The sequence below is a fragment of the Plecotus auritus genome (assembly GCF_963455305.1).
Source record: "Plecotus auritus genome assembly, chromosome: 3".
Lineage (NCBI taxonomy): Eukaryota > Metazoa > Chordata > Mammalia > Chiroptera > Vespertilionidae > Plecotus > Plecotus auritus.
Window position 1 is genome coordinate 43,223,741 of NC_137772.1, and position 20,567 is coordinate 43,244,307.

Consider the following 20,567-nt stretch of genomic DNA (forward strand, 5'->3'; position numbering starts at 1 on the left):
CTGAGAGAAAGCCGCCCTCAAGTTTCGCCTGCTGCCAGACAGTCCAGTTTCTCCCCGAAAGAGTCAGGGTTCCCAGAAACTTGCCTGGAATTGGAGTTCAGCGCAGTCGGGAGCTTCAGTCTCCCTCCCGCTTTAGAAAGCCAGCCACGCACTTAGCCTCCCGTGCATTCAGCAGTCAGTCCTCTCTGTGCGCGTGCGCCTCCGGACCTCTGCCTTCCGCAGCTCCCGAGTCTCAGTGTGCTTTCTCTTTTTCTGACAGTCCAGTTTCCCCAAATGAGTCTGGTTTCCCAGCGTCTCACCCGGGACTGGAGTTCAGTGCAGTCAGGAGCTTCCTTCTCCCTCCCGCTTTAGAAAGTCAGCTGCGCTCTCAGCCGCCCGTGCACACAGCCTCCCGTCCTCTCCGCGTGTGAGTCTCCGTACCTCAGCCTTTTGCAGCTCTTCTGAGTCTCAATGTGCTTTCCTCTTTTCTTCTAGTTGTAGAATTTTCACTCAGCCAGCTTTCCTGTGGTTCTGGATGGTGTCTGTTTTGTCTTTTAGCTGTAGTTTTGATATTGTTGTGCGAGGCAGCAGTTTAGGTGTTTACCTATGCCGCCATCTTGGTTTCTCCTCCCATAATTTGTTTATCCATTCTCCTGTTGATGGACTTTTGGGTTGCTTTGAGTTTTTGGCTATTATAATAAAACTGCTATAAACATTCTTGTTTAAAAAGAGAAAAAATGGTAGTTGTATTGGACATTTTTGCTGCCCATCTTTTTTCTCTAACCATTGCATTGCTTCAGCAACCTGCTTTTAACCCATATCATCTCACAGCATCTTGCCTCAGCTGCACCACACATCTGGGATTTCTCCAGCATGCACTGTGGCACTCACGCACTGGGAAGTGGGGAGCTGGTGTGAAAATGCTCCCCCTTTTATCTGTGGGTAGGCAATTCTGAGGCATGTTCTACATGGCTCCTCCAAAGAATTGAACCCCAGTTGCTCACAGTGCTGGCCATCATGGTGCACCTGTACTGGCTCTCCCTCCTCCCCTGTTGCACTTTGCCTGCCCCTTGCTCCTGTTCACTGGCATGGGCCCCAGTAAATTGCTCAGATGCAAGCCCTTGCCCCAGGCTCTGCTTCCCAGGCAAATGCAACATCAGAGTGCAACTTCCCCATGTTATTTAGAAGCACAAAGGCAAATAGGAGAGATAAAAACCAAAAGTATTCAAGGATAACTATTCTGTGGTGTTCTCTAACTTGGGGACTGGAAAGTCCCGCCCCCACACTCCCTGTAAGATACATTTCAACTGCAGCAATGTAGTTGAAATGCATCTGTGTGTGAGTATATAGGGTTGTCTTGGCGTTTTCCATCTGCTTGCCTTGCTCTAGTGATTTTCACCAGTGCAGAGATGGAGTCTGATAAAAGCATAGCAGGTGTTTAGTAAATATTTGTAAGTAAGAGAATGATGGACAGCAAGGAAAAAGAAAGCTGAAGAAACTGAACTGGGTTTGGAAGAAGAGCTCTAAGAGATAGATACTTGGTAAAAGACTTGAGGAGAAAAGGAAATCAGATTGAATCCCCAGGAGCCTGAATGAATCAATAGAGATGGATGAGTAGGGCCAGGACTGAGAAAGTTTAACTAGCAAGAGACCTAGAGAGGAGGGCTTCCCCTGTAGACCCTCCTTCACTGCAAGGAGCATCTCTAATAGGCTCAGCAAAAGGAAATGGTTTAGCCACTATGCCCTTACCAGCATTTCAGAGAAACAATAGGCTCAAAAATGAGTATTTTGCTAAGCATGCTTCCTAAACCAGCTTATGGCAAATTTTCTATAAATCCTTCCAGTGTCGCATCTGTAATCCATGGAGGAAATTCTATTTCTCAATTCCTAGTGACACTGCCTCCCAGATAACATACTTGAATTTCACAGATTAAGACGATTATTGTGGATGAATAAAACAAACACAGGATCAAGAATGTCATGCTAATAAAGGAGAGGGCCATTTGAAAACAGAAAGAAACATTGTTAAGACATTCCAAAATTGGCCCCAATAGATGTCTCAGTCTGTTCTTGAAAAGTCTTGTTTGACCCTGAAAAGGCTGCATGTGCTTTGTGTAAGGAACCAGAGAGGATTGTATATACGAAAAGCAGTTCAGGAAGAATGAGCGGGTACGCCCACCCTTCCCCGTGAAGGAAATCAGAAATAGATTTGCTTTAGAGGAATTTAGACGGGGTAGAAAAATGGAGTACCCATCCCACACGCAGGGCAATGGCAAGGACATCTGTTTACCAGAGTGGAAAATGCTTCATTGGAGAGTGATATAAACTGAACAGGCACAGGCTGAGTTGTTTTTTGTGGTTGATGTTTTAAGCGGAGTTTTAACTTTCCTAACCCAGAAAACTATGGATCCTAGGCATTAGACTTGTGTGCTAGGGTAAGAGACCAGCCAGAGGCCAACTGCATTTACTGGTTCAGGAACCTCATAACCACTGATGTCCCTACAGTGTAAGGGAGCCACTGGAGGCTTTGGAGCAGAAGAGTGGCATGATTTGCTTTTATTTTAAATGGATCACTCTGTTGAGAGCAGGCTGAAAGGACCAAGGACAGAAGTGGGAAAACCAATTGCCACTGCAGCAATTCAAGGAAGAAATGATGGACCAGGGGGTATTAAGGAGGTGGTGAGAAGGTGTCAGATTGTGGATGTATATTGAAGGCAGAGTTAGAGTGAAGGCAAAGATGCCTCTGGGGTTGGTGGCTTGAGCAACTGGGACCATAGCATACCACTTACTAGGAAGGGAAAGGCAGTGAGAGGAGAAAGTTTTGGACAGTATTAAGAGCTCGGTTTGGGACAAATTAAGTTTGAGGAGTGTATTAAATAGTGAAGTATAGATATTTATTATGCACTTGGATATTGTTCATACTCTGGAAAGAACTCTGTTGGAGATACAACTTTGAGAGTCGTCAGTGCTAAATATTGGTCTTACCAAAAATTGCAATACAGCTATAAAGGGAGAAAGGTGGGAGAAAAAAGTATGTGTGTGCATGTTGGGGGGTGGTGTATAAGAAATGAAATGTTCATTTTATATAGCTGGGAGTCATTGGTTGATAGCTAACTTAGAAAATAATCTAGAAATAGTTATATATAATCATATGAAATAATCATCCCTATTATTGCTCAATACCTTACCCATTTTCTTCCTCATCTTTTTGGGGGGAGAGAAGTATTTTTTTAAATTTATTTTAATTTATTTTTTAACAGCTCTCTTGAGATACAATTCACATACCATACAATTCAACCATTTGAAGTGTATAATTCAGTACCTTTCATTACATTTACAGAGTTGTGCAATCATTACTACAATTTTAGAATATTTTCATTATGCCAAAAGGGAACCCTGAACCCCTTAGCCTTGGACTTACAACCTCTCCATCCCTCTCCCCCAGCCTTGGCATATAATCTACCTCCTGTCTCTATGGACTTGCTTATTATGAATGTTTCATGCAAATGGAATTGTGCAATATGTGGTCCCATGTAGCTCGCTTCTTCCATTTAGCTGCTTTGGGTTTTGTGATCCTCCTCCTTCTCTCCCCCAAGTTTGGTCTTTTCAAGCCCATCTCCAAGCTCCAGGTTCTGCAGTCCCTACTTTGCAGAAGACTTGCTGTCATCCCTCCCAAAGGTGTCCTTAAGAAATCCTGCTTTTGCTCGTGGCTCTCCCTGTATCAACACCAACAATCGCCATCCAGCTCTTCAAATGATTCAGGAAAGTTCCCCTCTGTCTTCCTGGCAGCATCTGGGATTCTGCTACCTGAAAGCAGGGCTGCCTGAGGACTGCAGCCAACGTTTCAGACAGCTCAGTTCAAGTTTATCAGCAGCATCTCATTCCCCATTGCATGTTATAAGGTGTAGAGAGCTTTCAAAGAGAATATACACTGCATTTTAGGTATATTATGGGTTAGAATCCATAGCCTTATGAAATATTTCTATTCCCAAACTCCTCTCTTATATTTGAACAAGTAAGAGGAATATTTTTTTTTAATATATTTTATTGATTTTTTACAGAGAGGAAGGGAGAGGGATAGAGAGCCAGAAACATCGATGAGAGAGAAACATCGATTAGCTGCCTCCTGCACACTCCCCACTGGGCATGCGCCCGCAACCAAGGCACATGCCCTTGACCGGAATCGAACCCGGGACCCCTCAGTCCGCAGGCCGGCGCTCTATCCACTGAGCCAAACCGGTTAGGGCGGGATATTTTTTTTAAATTGCATTTTATGACTCAACAGTAGTGCTTTTGTTTTCAGAGGTCTGAAGGTTACCCATGACAACAAAAACTTTTTCCGCAGTGGCATTTGACATGGGAATTGAAACAGAGGGCAGAACCTGTTTTTAACAGATTTGGATAAATCAGATGATGTTTTTTTCAAAGAAGTGGCCCTCGTGACAAGGATGCTGCCTTCCTCATAAAATAATAAATACAATTAATGAGTTTTATTTTCCATGCTTATGACCTTCAGATTTTAATCTTGTTCACCCAATAGGATTTATCTCAAGCTTTCAGAGCATAATATATGACATTTTGCAAAGAAAACCACTTCTTTAATACTTGAGGGCTCTTTATACGCATTTAGTATATAAATTATCTAACTACACGAACTGAGAAATAGTCCCATTTGCAATGCAAACATAACATTCAAACAAAAGAACAAAATTAGATAAAACATTTCTTGATTTAAGTTTCTTTTTAAAAATTAAAGCTGACAAATATTTTTTGTCTTAGAGGAGATACAATAAAGATGAAAGTTAGACAATGAAAGGACAACAGTATCTTGAATCATAGCAGATAAAAGGAAAACTAGACAGGCTATACTCTATTCTAAGAAAAATGGGAAGCTATTGAGAGGCTTTTAGTATGTGAGTGACATGACTTGGTTCACTGTGTGGAGAATCTGTTGGAAGAGGCAAAAGTCGAAGCAAGGAATTGAGGTGGGGGGGCGGTAACATGCTTTCACATGCACACAAACCACCTGGGGTTCTTACTAAATGTAGATTTTGATTCAGTAGGTCTGGGGTGGGGCCTGAGACACTGTTTCTAATAAGCTCCAAGGTGAATATGGTACTCCTGGTCATGGACCACACTTGAGTAGCAAGGGATTAGAGTGGGGCAGTAATAGCACAGATGGAAGAATTGGCTGGATTTCAGAGCTATGTGGAGGGTAGACTAATAGGATTAACTGATTAATAAGGAGAGGTAGATGCAGGGCCAAGGATGAGTCCCATGATTTTGAGTGAATGGGTCTTGTGGTCTGATTAGTCAGTGTTGAGAACACAGGAAGAGAGGCAAGATTGTCAGAGAAGATCTCAACCTTTGGAAACATCCAAATGGAGATGGCAGGTAGATAGTTGCATGTATAAGTCTTGAACTCAAAAGAGAAGCCTAGAAATATAAATTTGGGAGTCATCAGGATAACTAAATGGTATAATGGACCCAAGAGAGCAAAGAGGAGTGCGAGTATGAGAGGCCCTGGAACTGAGCCTTAAGAGCTTCCAGTATTTAAAGGTTGGATAAAAATAGATTGAACCACTGGGGAGACAAAGAAGGAGAAACCTAAAGGATAACAGGAAACCAGGACAATGTGTGATATAGGTGCCAACAGAAGAAATGTTTCAAGAAGGTGGCACAGTCAACCATGCCAGATGCTGAATAAAAAGACATAAGACTGCCAATGGCCCATGAGGTTACCCACCTAGGTGATTGGTGAATTCAGCACCATTGCTGTGGAGTGGTGGGTATACACAAGATTGGAGGGATCTGAGACGGGAGGATAAAGAAATTAAACGCACCTCCAAAAAGTTTGTTTGTGGAGAGAAAGATAGTTGGGATGGTAGCTGGGGAGTATGTGATATGGAGGCAAGGTTGTTTCTGTATCTTTTCAAACAAATTAGAGACATGAGGATGTTTAAATGCTGATGGGAAAGATCAAGTTAAAAAAGAGAGAAGTGACAGAGAATAAGAAAGAGCATAAGGTCACTGAAAAGGGTGGAGGAAATGGACTTAGATGTGGGGAAAGTCATGTCCCAATTGTAACAGGAAGAGAAAATTGGGGCCAATGTCAACAGGTTTGTCGACATGGAGTGTCTACTGAGAAGTTTCTCATCTGATGATTAAACCAGTGTGTTTAATCTATTTTACCCAACCTTCACTAGTAAATACTGGAAGCACTTTAAATTCTGCTCTCAGCAAGACTGGAGAAGAGGTCATTTATGAAGAGTGATGGGCAGAGGTAGGGTGCTGGACTGAGGAGAATGGGAAGAAAACTCCCTAGAGTAGCAGGTGGTGATTTGGGACAGGTGATCTTATATCTGTAGCCAGTCTGCCCCCAGTGAGATTTCCCCCAGGGGTGCAGCATTCCAGCTGCAAGCGAGAGAAGGTAGATAGATGTTCATCTAGGGTTGGAGATTTGTCAGGTGAATATGGGAGAAAAGTCCAAAGAGGAACAGAGTTTGGTTTACACTATTAAAAAGAATGTTCTATAGGCTATAGGGCCTGGCACACAGTAGGTTCACAAGAATTGTGTTTATTATTACAGGAGAAGAGACATAATTCCCAACTTCCAGCCAGCCCTCCACCACTCCTGCCCAATCACCATCACCTATTCACACAACTCAAACCCTTTGTCCCCCCACAATATTTGTACAGAACGTGGAGGTGCTTTTGGAGGTAGATGTGATATTTTATATAGTCAGTCATTTTTCAGTTATTCTATGTGTCCCCACTTCATTATTATCTATGTAAAGTATCAGAAACTGAGTTCTCTGTTCAATTATTCAGTTTACTCCTGGAGTAGTGGTATATGCAGTTAATTCTGAGGTTCAACAAATGATACCACTTAAGAAAAATGCTCATCAGATGTGCCGTAGTACGTACTTTTTTTATAATCATAATAATTTTTTAAATTCCCTATTGAGAAAAAAATCACATTTTTCTAAATATAGTGGCACTTAAAGTTTTTTTTTTTTCCTTTTAAGTGGTTTATTATTGTTGCTAGTCTGTAAGGGTTGCATTTGGTCTATCTGAAAATTTAAAGTTTCTATGGAAAAAGTAGGTTTCAACATAAAGGTCATATTAAGAATGACTAATGACAAAATCAGAAACATGTTTCATACAAGGAATTAGGAAGTTAGGGAAATAACATTGCTTCTATAAGGCTGAGTTTCTTCATCTGTAAAGTGAGGAAATTAAAAAATATGACTTTCTGTATTAAGAGTCTGCACTATCCAAACAATCACTAGCGATGTGTGGCTACTTAAATTTAAATTAATTAAATTATAAATCTGTTCCTCAGTCACAAAAGTCACATTTCAGTGTTCTATAGCTGTATGTAGCTTGTGGCTACTCTATTGACAACACAGATGCAGAACCTTTCCATTATTAGAGAAAGTTCTATTGAGCAGCTCCAGTCTGTAATGCTAGTCTCAATACAACTGCAACAGAAGGAAGATGTTAAGATACTTCCAGAAGTCATCATGTTCTGATTTCCCAGTTGATCACACTAGACAACATTTCTGGAGTACACCTACATCTCACTTGATCCAATGGCTCAAGATTGAACTTAAGTGCTGTAGCCGGTTTTGCTCAGTGGATAGAGCATCGGCCCTTGGACTGAAGGGCCCCGGACTCAATTCTGGTCAAGGGCACATACCTTGGTTGCAAGCTTGATCCCCGGCCCTGGTCAGGGCAGGGCGAGTATGGGAGGCAACATTGTTGATGTGTCTCTCTCAAACTGATGTTTCTCTCTCTGTCTTTCCCCTCCCACGCTCTCTAAAAATCAATGGAAAAATATCCACAGGAGAGGAGTGGTTTTTTTTTAATTGAACTTAACCAAAGTGGAACTATTACAGTACTAGTAAAATAATCTCCAGATAATGGAGAGACAATACATTCCAGACCCCTTCCACCTTCCTTCTCAACCTTTCTCCCCATTTTTTATTGAGTGCCAAGTCCTGAGTTTGCTACAGGGTATTCAAAGATAATTGGACCTGTCCATTTGATCTTTTAGAAATATAGGTGATGATAATACAGTGTATTTGCTAAAGAAATATGACAAAAGAATCCTTGAGTTGTATGGAAATCTACAGAAGTTTCCCAGGAAGGGCCACACTTGAGGATGGCGATTGAGGATGTGTAGGCGTTCAGATGGCCCCAGGAGTGAATGTTATGTTTTGCTTTAATTATGATCATATTCAAACAATTGGAAAAAAAGAGAATTTGAACAAAATTAATAGCAAATAGTTGTTTTTAAATTATTAGCATTGTAAACTCTGGTGCACAAAATTTTCGAAAGCACTATGAAATATGAGAATGGTTCTTTTCATCCATTCTGAAGGGTTACCTGCCTAACTCAGTCTTTTTAGTTGCTGCCTCCTTTGTGGTAACAGAACAGTAAGTTGATTCTGGTGCTATAGTTCCAAACTGCATTTCTCAAGACAACCATTTCGCTGGGCCGAGTGGCTCAGTGGTGAGCATCAACCTATGAACCAGGAGGTCAAGGTTGGATTCCCCATCAGGGCACATGCCCGGGTTGTGGGCTCGATCCCCAGTAGGGGGCGTGCAAGAGGCAGCTGATTGATGATTCTCTCTCATCATTGATGTTTTTATCTCTTTCTCCCTCTCCCTTCCCTTCCTCTCTGAAATTAATAAAAATATATTTTTTAAAAAAAGACTATCACCATTTCAATAAATGTTGCTTCTCAATTCTCTTAATTTCTCAGACCAGAATCCTTGGAATCATTCTTGACCCTTCTATTTTTCTTACACTCCACATCTCCTTCAATGGGTCCTATTGTCTTTGCCTTCAAAATATCTCCAGAATTATGTCCCTTTTCCCTAGTTCCTATAATATCTTTCTGGTAGTGGTCCAAACCACTATCACGTCCTGCCTAGAGAAGAGCAAGAACCTTCTCATAGTCTTACTTCCACAGTTGTATTTTCATCATCGATTCTCTACTTAGCAGCCAGATATTAAGAACTTCAGTTGGATCATATCATGCCTCTGTCCCAAACTCCCCAGTAGTTTCCCATTTCACAAAGGTAAAGTTGTAAGTCCTCACCATGGACCACAAGTCCCTATGTGGTCTGCTCCAAGCTACATGATCTCTTACCATTCCCTCTTGCTCCAGCCACACTGGCCTTATTGCTACTTCTGGGATGGTCCAGTCACACTGCCCATTTCTGCACTGTTCAGGTCTGGAAAGCCATGTGGATCAATCACTCTCCCACTTCATTCAGGTGTCTGTTCCAATGTCCTCAACATAGAGGCCTTCCTTATCTATCCTATCTACAATAGCTCACTTTATGCCCAGCCAGCATGGTTTAGTGGTTAAGCATAGACCTATGGATCAGAAGATCATGGTTTGATCCTGGTCGGGGAACATGCCTGTGTTGCAGGCTCAACCCCAGTGTGGGACGTGCAGGAGGCAGCCAATCAATGATTCTCTCTCATCATTTATTTTTCTATTTCTTTCTGCTTCTCCCTTTCTCTCTGAAATTAATAAAGCTATTTAAAAAATAAAATAGCTCTCTACAACCATGTCACCATTATTCTTTATCCTTACTCTGCTTTTTAAAATTGCACTGGGTTGGGGTTGGAGGGAGGATGAGAGTGGGCTGGAAGAGGTTAATGGGGGGAAAAGGAGAACCTAGGTAATACTTTCAACAATAAAGATTAAAAAAATATTCATTGCACTTATCACCATTTAATGTGTTATATATAAATACATATGTTTTTGTTTACTAGAATATAAACTCCATGAGAGCATGGAATTTGTTCTGTTTACTGCAAAATTCCAGTCCAATCAGAGTTTGATTCATGCCTATCCTATATAATAAAAGCCTAATATGCTAAGTGTCTGACCATTCGTTTGACCAGTCAACCAGTCCCTATGATGCGCACTGACCACCAGAGGGCAGACATTCCAACCAGTAGGTTAGCTTGCTGCTGGGGTCCAGCCGATCAGGACTGGGCAAGATGGGCTGGACACGCCCTGGAGCCCTCCAGTGGTCCCTCCCCAGCCCCTATTGTGCACCAGTGGGGTCCCTTGGCCTAACCTGTGCCTTCTTGCAATCCAGGACCCCTCAGGGGATGTCTGCAGGCCAGGCCGAGGGACCCCCACCAGTGCATAAATCCATGCACCAGGCTTCTAGTACAGTTCATAATTGTCAAGGAATGAGTGAATGAATTGTTAATTTATTCTACTTTATCACATTTCATTTAAAATTATGTGATCTTTATAGACTGCGAGGTCCTGAAAACATGATTACATATTATTATTTCCTGGAAGGTAAACTCTCTATAAAAGAAGTTTTTTCAATATATTTCCTTCATACAGAAAACTATAGGATCATAGATGCAAAATGAATCTTAAGAGGTATTCTGGTCTATAACCATGCCTTCAGGAAAGAGCATACTTAACACTTACTCTATTTTGAAAGGCCACCATGCAAGAAGAATCCATCATTTTCTCTGTTTAACAAATTTTAGTTCCAGGATATTCTTTCTTACACCAAATATAAAGCACATTTTCTTTTATTCCATGAACAGAAGAATTAGGATAAATAAAAAAATGACCAGTATTATCTTCTTCTTCTTCTTCTTCTTCTTCTTCTTCTTCTTCTTCTTCTTCTTCTTCTTCTTCTTCTTCTTCTCCTTCTCCTTCTCCTTCTCCTTCTCCTTCTCCTTCTCCTTCTCCTTCTCCTTCTCCTTCTCCTTCTCCTTCTCCTTCTCCTTCTCCTTCTCCTTCTTCTTCTTCTTCTTCTTTTACAAGAAATCCATGATCATTGTAGGAAAAACCATGAAGAAAATAAAAATGAAAAAATTGGCCACAACGCTGAAATATAATCTCTTTTAATAGTCTTTCATATTTATGTGTATGTATCCACATGTATTTTAACATGTTATTATGTATAACATATACAGAAAGAAAAACAAATCACAAACAGCTTGATGAATAACTCAAAATGAATACACCATTGAAACCACTTTGGACAAGAAATAACCCCCTCGTTCTGATATCAAGTCAATATTTCCTTCATCTTCCCCAAATTTAACCATTCAGCATGTCTAACACTATAGATTAGTTTTGTCTGTTTTTAAACTGTAAAGTATGCTATATGTACTGTATTCTTTTATGTATGCCTTCTTTTACTCAACATTATGTTTTGAGTTTTCACATGTATATACATACACTCACACACACAAGTATTTTTTTAAATGTTTATATTTTCTGTTTTTAGAATTTTCATTTGATTCTTTTTTATAGTTGCCAGTTTTCTGTCAAAATTCTTCATCTTTCCATGACTGGTGTGACTCAGTGGATAGAGCATCAGCTCTCGCATGGGAGGGTTTCGGGTTCGATTCCAGATCAAGGATGTGTACCTTGGTTCCATCCCTGGCCTGGGTTGGGGCAAGAATAAGAGGCAACCAATTGATGTGTCACTCTCACATTGGTGTTCCTCTCTTTCTCTCCCTCCCATTCTTCCTTCCACTCTCTCTAAAAATCAATGGAAAAACATATCCTTAGGTGAAGATTAACAACAAAAAATCTTCATCTTGTCATTTAATTTTTTGAATATGTAAGTCATTTATTTTAATGTCCATTCTGATCCCTTCAATATCTCCTGAGTCTATTTCTATTGTATATATCTTCTCTTGGCTGTCTGCCAAGTCTTGCTTTCTTGTAGGCCTAGTTTTATTTTGTAAGTTCTATTTCACCATGCTGGGTTATTTTTTATTAAGTGCCGTACATTGTGTATGAAAAAATGTAGAAATGATTTGAAACTCTAGATGATAGTATCTTCTTCAGAAAGGATTTATGTTTACTTCTGGCATAGAGCAAGGCTAGGGCAGATCCCTTTAATCTCTAATTTAGAGAGCTGGTTTTGAAGCTAGACTTCATTCCTTGTGAGAATTCATCTATTTCTCATTCACCCTTACACTTAGGATGTAGTGCTTTGTAGTCCCAATCAAAACCCTGGGTTGTTTACCAGAACCTATCTTCCTTAGAGGGCACTGAAATCTAAACTTCGCTCACCTGGCCCCATGAAAGCACTGAAAGTGCTCAACTTCTGTTTTGATCTTTTGCCACTCAGTTGTCTCTTTCAAATTAGCAATTGCCTCAAGGGGGGAAAGCAACCCCAAATGCCAGGTTCATATCTCCTGGCTTCCTTTCTTCTGGATCTTGGCTCTACAAATCGCCTTACTAGTTCTCTGATAACTTCAAACACTTTTTAAAAATTTGTCTAGCTTTTCTAGTCATTCTTTTCTTAAAAAATTTATTCTAAAGAGAGAGGAAGGATGTGGAGAGATATGTGTCCAGACGAGGGATTGAACCTGAAACCTGGATGTGTGCCCTGACCAGGAATTGAACTCACAACCTTCTGGTGTATGGGATGATGCTCCAACCAACTGAGCCACACCAGCCAGGGCTCTAGTCATTCTTAATGGCAGAATTGTTTTGAAATAACCTAGTCAGCCATTGCCAAAGGCAGGATTCTACATATACTCCAATGAAAAATATTATTCTAATATACATACATTTTTATAATTTAGTTTTCTTATGCATCCTCACATGAACTATGAATACCTTTAATAAGTATGTCAATATTAATTTATAGAATAATTTTCAGTTGCTACATAAAATTTATACTGTCTGTTAGTGAATCATAATTTTTTTTGCCAAACCCTTATAATATGACATTTCTGTTTTTATTTTTTCTCTATTATAAACAGCAATATGATGCTCATCTTCATATATACACTCCTAAGTAGTTGTAATTATTCCCTAAGTATAATATATTGAAAGAAGAATATAATATTAAAAAGCATAAGTAGTTTGTTATCTTAAGATTCCTTAGGAAAATCATATCAATTTACGCTTCCACCAGCAGTGTATACGTGCCAGTTTCCCTATATTTTTAAGCACTTTGTAAATAGTAGAATTTTAAGTTTAAACTTGCCTATGTCTGACACAAATAAGCAAGCATTTATTATAGTTTTCTTCTGTATCCTCATACCCAGGAACATTCTTAGGATCACAAGAAAAAAACTAAACTTGAATGCTGACCTTAAAGAGCTCATGATTCTTCACACATAATTCTTCCATGAGTCCTTTTCATTATGAAGGTCCATTGGTAATGTTCCTGGAAGGCCTGGATCCTTAGTATAGAAATTTGTTTCCTCGTATTCTCACCAGTTGTATACGTAATTTGGACCCTGCCTTTATCTTTACCTACAATTATGTAGTATGGATTTATTTACAATACCCAGCCCAGGATAGCTCCTTTGTCTCTTCCTGTCTACTCTACAGACATGTAACATGTTTATAGTTTCTTTTTCCTCCTTCCTGTACGTCCCTAAACTTGTCCTATTTAAACTCTATTCAATGGTCTGACCACTCACCCAGCTTACCAAGGTCATTCATTGAAATCAGGGTTCAGCAAAGGACACTGGGGCACAGATCTGGCCTGCCAGCTGTGTTTATAAACAAAGTGTCCTTGGATCACCTCATGCTCATTTGTGGGGTATAGTCTGTGGCTGTTTTGCTGACAACAGTGAAGATCATACAATCCACATAGCCTAAAACAGTGGTCGGCAAACTGCGGCTTGCGAGCCACATGCGGCTCTTTGGCCCCTTGAGTGTGGCTCTTCCACAAAATACCACGTGCAGGTGCGCATGTACAGTGCGATTGAAACTTCGTGGCCCATGCACAGAAGTCGGTTTTCGGCTCTCAAAGAAATTTCAGTCGTTGTACTGTTGATATTTGGCCCTGTTGACTAATGAGTTTGCCAACCACTGGCCTAAAATATTGACTATTCAACCCTTTACAGAGAGTTTGCCAACCCCTGATTCTTATAACTCTACAAGAAGATCCTGAATTTAATATTAAGCAACTACACAAAGTGACCCTCCATCTCCCCCACTCCAGGTCTTTTGTCTGCTCTCCCCCCACGCCTACCCTCTAAGAGACTGTCCTCTGTCCCTGGATTATGATGGAATGATTCTGCCCTGTCCACTGCACCAGCCAATCAGAATCACCCCTACAGCTTTTGGTAGAGCTAGCTATCGGGAGAGATGCTCCCTTTAAATCTGGGTTCTCACGGTGTGAAGATGATGAAGGTCTAAGGCTGACATAACCATCCTGCCCTCCTATGGGAAGAGCCCATCTGACAAGTAATGCAGGCAGAGGTCAACCAGCCAAATTATCAAGACCCACAGAGTCCTGATTACCGTCTTTGAATCCCCAAATCAACTCGTCAGAAGCTAGTTCCACCTCCCACAATTTTTCTCTTTGAACTGGACTGTGACTTCCTTATAAATACTAAGTTTCCCAGTTGTACAAGACAATAAATTACTCTTTCTTTTTAAGCTAATTTAATTGGCTTTCTGTAATATGAAACCAAAAGAGTTCAGACAAGTAAAAAACTGGAACCAGGAATGGAAGGTGCAAGAGAAAAATTGGGTAGTTGGCATGGGTAAGACTGGATAGAAGACAGTATCTGGTGATCCCTGGCTTGAACGATCCTTGGTCTGAGGTTGGCTAAATGGTTACCAGCTGTGCTTCAGGACCTGGATCATTTGTAGACTTTGGACTCAGTAGGTACAGAGGATGAAAATCTACATACATTGGTCTAAACAAAACAGGGAGCTCCCCACCAGAGGCCACTGGCCCGGGGCTCTGGATGTCTTGGCACTGCCCATGGCATGGACATCTGCCATATTGGTGTGCCACAGCCTGACATTTATGAGGATCTAGATATAAAAAGGCCAGAAAATGCAATGAAAAGGTTCAGGTTCAAGGACCCTGACTCAACAGGTTGATGACTTTGGTCTCCTACTTAGTTTTCAAGGGAGTTATATCATCAGAGCAATTTAGTGACTAATTTCAAATCCATGGTTCCCACTCTGCCCCAAGGTGCTTTGAGTACTGCAGAGAATTTACAAAGGTACCATGAGGTATTTTTAATTTTTTTAGGAAACACAGCAGTACTAAGCATCTATCAGATACCACACTGACAGGTGGTCCCAGTTATAACATTCTTTTCAATGATGTCATATGTCTTGCAAAGCAATTGCTTATATGTTTGGCAGTTGCTATGATAAACAGCACAACAGTCAATGTAACCAGAACTGAAACTGGTGGTGTCGAATCTGATTCTAAGGTTTCAAAAGTTGTGCAGTGTCCAACAGGAACACCTGTACCCTTTGCAAATAATTGTAATTACTTAATAAAGAGATTAGCCTGGCCGGTGTGACTCAGTACTTGAGTGTCAACCCATGAACCAGGAAGTAGCTGGTTCGATTCCTAGTTGCAAGGTGTGAAGGAGGCAGCTGATCGATGTTTCTCTCTCAACAATGTTTCTATCTCTCTTCCTCTCCCTTCTTCTCTCGAAAATCAATAAAAACATATATTTTTGAAAAGAATGAGATTAAAATATTATTTTTAATTTGCAGCATTCTTCAAATTAATTAGCCTATATGAGACTACTAAGCAATTAAGACAGAAATATTCAACTTGTTTGTACCTAGCTTCTTAGTTAATTGGACTGTTACACACTATGACAAATTACTAAGATACTAAGGGTGCTGTGAAGGAGAAAGTTTGGCGCCTTTGCACTAAGACAATCCCAGAACCCCAAACCCTCACCAATAGAGCTGGGTAGTGAGGTGGCGCAGCCTCCTGAAGGACCAGCCTGCCCAGGCCCCTCTCGCATGAGGCCATGGAGGACCACGGAAAAGACAGAACCTTCCAAAGAACAGAGCCAGTGCAGCATCAGTGCTGACCCAGGCCCTCCTCCTACTGCCTTACTTTCCAGGAAGGTGACATGCACAGGTGACCCTTGAACAACAAGAGTTTGAATCGCACAAGTCTACTTACACGTAGATTTTTTTTCAATAAATACTATAAAATGTATTTTCTCTTATGATTTTCTTGATAACATTTTCTTTCCTCTAGCTTACTTTATTGTAAAGATACAACATATAACTTATAATAAAATATGTGTTAATCAACTATGTTATTGATGAAGCTTGTGGTCAATTGTAGGCCATTGGTAGTTAAGTTCTGGGGGAGTCAAAAGTTATAAGTGAATTTTCAACTGCACAGGGGGTTGGTGCCCCTGATCCCTGCATTGTTTAAGGGTCAACTATATGTTATAGATGATTATTTCCTGCTTATTTCCCTTTCTCTCGCTTTTCATATAAGAGTTTTTAAGGTGGCTATCAAAATGTTATTTTCCATAATATATTAAGCACATTAAGGATGATAACACTTACCATTTAGATATAGATTGCTGGTCTGTGACATGCCACATCCAGAGACAAAGAGTAACACATATTATCCAGAGCCCCTGGACTAGGATGATCTAACTAGAAGGCACTTGGGCTTGACTTACTTTGGGGAAGAGATAAGTACAGGAATGGATACACCTGGGTGGGCTGTGTTATGTTGGGAAGGGTACAGAAGAAAATATACATATGGAAAGAGAGAACACGCGTGTGTGCACAAGTATATGCCTGTGCTGGGCACTTGAGAGTTGGAATGTATCAGGCCAGAATCTTTTCTTCATTGAGAAATTGCTGCTTCCACCGTGCATGCTTTTGGGATTGGACTGCTCCCTCCCCGCGTCTTCTTGTCCTCTGGTTACAAGGATGCACACACACCAATGTGAGGTCCTCCACTAGATGTGGCATATGGACGCAGGGTAAGAGAAAGTCATTCCCCTCTCTCTAGGATTACAAGGGCCATATAGAGTGGCTCTTGACACCACACTGACATAGCATATATGAGGATAAAGCCACACAGAGGCTAGCAGAGGAGAAACACAGAGGAAAGGCATAGAGAAAGAGCATGCTGATTTTTATCATTGAACCCTCCCTCCTGGATTTATCTACGCCTGATTTAGCCAAGCTGTCACTGAGCTAAAATTTCCTTTTTGTGCTTATGGAGGTTTGAGCTAGGTTTCTGTCACTTGTTATTCAAAGAGTTCTGACTAATAGTATTACTAACACAGCCCCTTAGGAAACCAAATAAAACTGGGCTGGAAAATCAAGGTATGAGATGACATGCTTAGTTTTTTTGTTTGATTGTTTTTTGTAGTGAAGCCTTGACAAAAAGGTGTTTAGGTCAGTATTTTCATGAGGGTTCCAAGAATACTTGGTTATGTGCATTAAGAACCAGTGCCTGTAACTCATAGGCACATTTTACCTTTGTGTGGTTATATAATCCTCTTTAAGCACATAATTCCCTAGATCCCTTTGAAGTGAAAATTAAAATAATTTCCCACAATTTGTCTTCCTTGTCAAAAAGCAGGGCCAAGGGCTTTTAAGAACTGGTGCTGCAGTTTTTGTGACTGTAGGACAGATGACATCACTCTTCTGGGGATGGTTTTATTTATGCCCTTTTTGGATATAACTGAAAGCAAACCCCACCCCTGGAGGGAGGGAAATACACACACACACACACACACACACACACACACACACACACACACACACCGGCTTGATGAGTCTTTGTATACTGGAGCCTTTATAAGCTGATTGGCATGGTCAAGTGGCCATTGTTCAGAGGGTGACAAGCCCCATTAATTGGCTCTTTGCCAGGCAAAATTGCACATGAGAATTTTTCTAGTGAGCCTGTTCTAATGCACCCTTCTAAACAGACCGAACTTCTCTAGTGTGAGCCTTTGGAACTTCCACACTAAGATTGTGCAACGAATCCCCGTTCCCCATGGGGATCTCAGACCACAGTCCTCCTCGTAAATTTCACCTCCAACTGCAACGCTAGGGTTGAAGGAGGCACTAGAGAGAAGGATAGACCTTAGTAAAGCAATAACCTCTTGGCTGAAATGCGTACTTATGACTTTTGATATACTCCCTGCAAAATATCCTGAACTATTTTCTGACAGGTTTTGCCATGTATTCCAGATAATTTCTTATAATTAGAAATATTTAACCTGCTTCTGCGCTCAGTTGTCCAGTGATTGGAGATTAGTGCCTTGGTTTCTATGGGAGATAAAGTTTAGAGACTACGCCCAAGGAAATATGAAGCAATGCCTTTTAGCAGAAATGTGAAGTATGTACCAAGGTCCAGAGGCCTTGGGAGAGGAGAAAGGAAGCGCTTGCTCATGGAGCTGAGCCTGGAGGAACCAGTTACAGAGCGCTGATCATAAATACATATACAGTAAAAGGGGTGTGTTATGGGCTGAGTGAGTGTCCCTGCCCCCCAATTTATATGTTGAAGTCTTAATCCCCAGTGTCTCAAAATGTGACTGTTTTTGAAGACAAGGTCTTTAAAGAGGTAATTAAGTTAAGTAAAATCATTAGGGTGAGCCCTAGTCAAATCTGATGAGTGTCCTTATAAGATGAAGAGATCAGGACACACACACACACACACACACACACACACACACACACACACGGAAGATTATGTGAGGGCACAGAGAAAATGGCCATCTATAAGCCAAGGAAAGAGGCCTCAGAAGAAACAAACCCTACTGATACCTTGACCTTAGACTTCAAGCCTCAAGAACTGAGAGGAGATAAATTTCTGACATTTAGGCCACCCCACCCATGGAATTCTGTAACAGTGATGTTGCGGTCAGAGCTTGTGCTCTGAGCCTCACTCTCAGAATGAAACTGCCTTTTCACCATTCCACAATGTAGCTGGACCTTTTCTGAAGGCTTTAGCATACATTTCCTTGCTGTCATGTCATCCAAGTATGACTAGCCATGTTTCTTTGTTCCGATCTCAATAATCTGTCTTCCTCTTTTGTGTCTTCACCTGCTGAACATGTGTAGAAATTTACCAAGCCTTCTGTTAGCTACTTATCCAAGCTACTCATATTTCTCTCTTTAAAGTTCACCGGGTAAGTCCCTTTCTTTAATCTGTAAATTTAAATTGCTAATGTGCTACTTGTCTAGCTGTTCTTTATAAAGTGGCATTTGGGGGTGTTTATCTTTTCAACTCAGAAGAAGAGAAGAGATTGATTGTTGAATTCTTGTTTTTTGGCTGCATTCTGAGCTCTGCTGAGGCTATGAGCTGGCTTAGGGGAAGTCAAAACACAGGGTTCTATATATGGAGAGGCCTTACATAGGTTTATGGAAATGTCCTTTGTGGTCCCAAATATGTGTCAGAGCACAAGTCATTGCCCAATTCATGTCCTTAGGTCAATACAGAAGACAAAGAGGGCCATGGATGAAAATAATTCCACGGGTTAGTGTCTCCATGGAGACTAGGAAATGCACATTTTCTATAGAGACCCTCAAAATCTCTCCTTCTGATATTAGAGTAGTATATGATCTGTTGTACTTACAAGTTGAGGGTTAAAGGAAGAGTGACAAGAGGGAAAGGATAAACCTCTTCTTTCCTTTGTAGAAATATAGCTATTGTGACTAAATTGAAATAATTGAGTTATTATAAAATTCTTAAGTTAGGATTCTGGGAGGCCATATTCCTAGGACAGAATAAGAGGCACCTGAGAATCTAGTATTTATATGCCTAATGCTGAACCGGATGTCTGACATGTAGTTGGCATTCAAAAAATGTGTTTGCGTATAAATGAATATAATGAGCAATTGGGCAGGACCACATAATGGGCTCGGGCCCTGTCAATCATTTCTGCTCTGCTAGAACAAAGGGAGAGAGCCACTATCCAGGGTCTACTGGGTAATGTCTGAATATGACTGAGTGCAATAGTAACTCCTAATTTGCTGCTTCTCTTTCAAGGAGAATGGTGTTCAATAGTATAAATACGGTCAAAAGAGGAAATGAAGTTCAGTTGTGGTGAGGAGATTAAACAGGGTGTAGGGAAACAGACCAGCTAATGAATGCAAGTCACTGTATCCAGATAAATTATATCCCATTGTAACCCACATGTTCTTAACCTCACTAGCCTCTGGATGCCAAAAGGGACTCGGATTACTTTTTTATACCCAGAGTATTATGGTCCAATCTCCCTGTGGCTTATTTTTTTGGAAATTAACCCACTGCAAAATAGGCCCCACTGTTTGAGTTTCCTCTGGTAATGCCTCAGATCAGTGCCCAAACATTTCTGTCCATTTGTCCTGCTTCTTCCTCCTTATATTGCTGCCATGTTATTGCCCTGCCTGCTAACCCTAAGGAGAAACCTCTTATCTTAATGGTCTCTTGGCTGACTACTGAGTGAAAAAATCATCTTTAATTCCAGAGATAGCCACTGCTAAATCTTGGTGCATATACTTCCACTTTTTTCTCTGTTTACATGTGTACACATAAAATTACACACATATTAAAAATATATACACTAGAGGCCCAGTGCATGAAATTCGTGCACATGTGGGGTCCCTAGGCCTGGCTTGCAATCAGGACAGATCAGGTTCCCCGCCTCCTCCTTCCTTTGCTGCCTGCACCACTACCACGTGGTTCCCCACCTCTCCACCCCCTCTCCTTCCCTTAACACCCGCATCCACCGCCACCCACCCCGGGTTCCCCATCCCAACTCCAGGGTCCTGCTAGCCTCGGGGGAGGGACTGAAAGGTTGGCTGGCAGGCCCC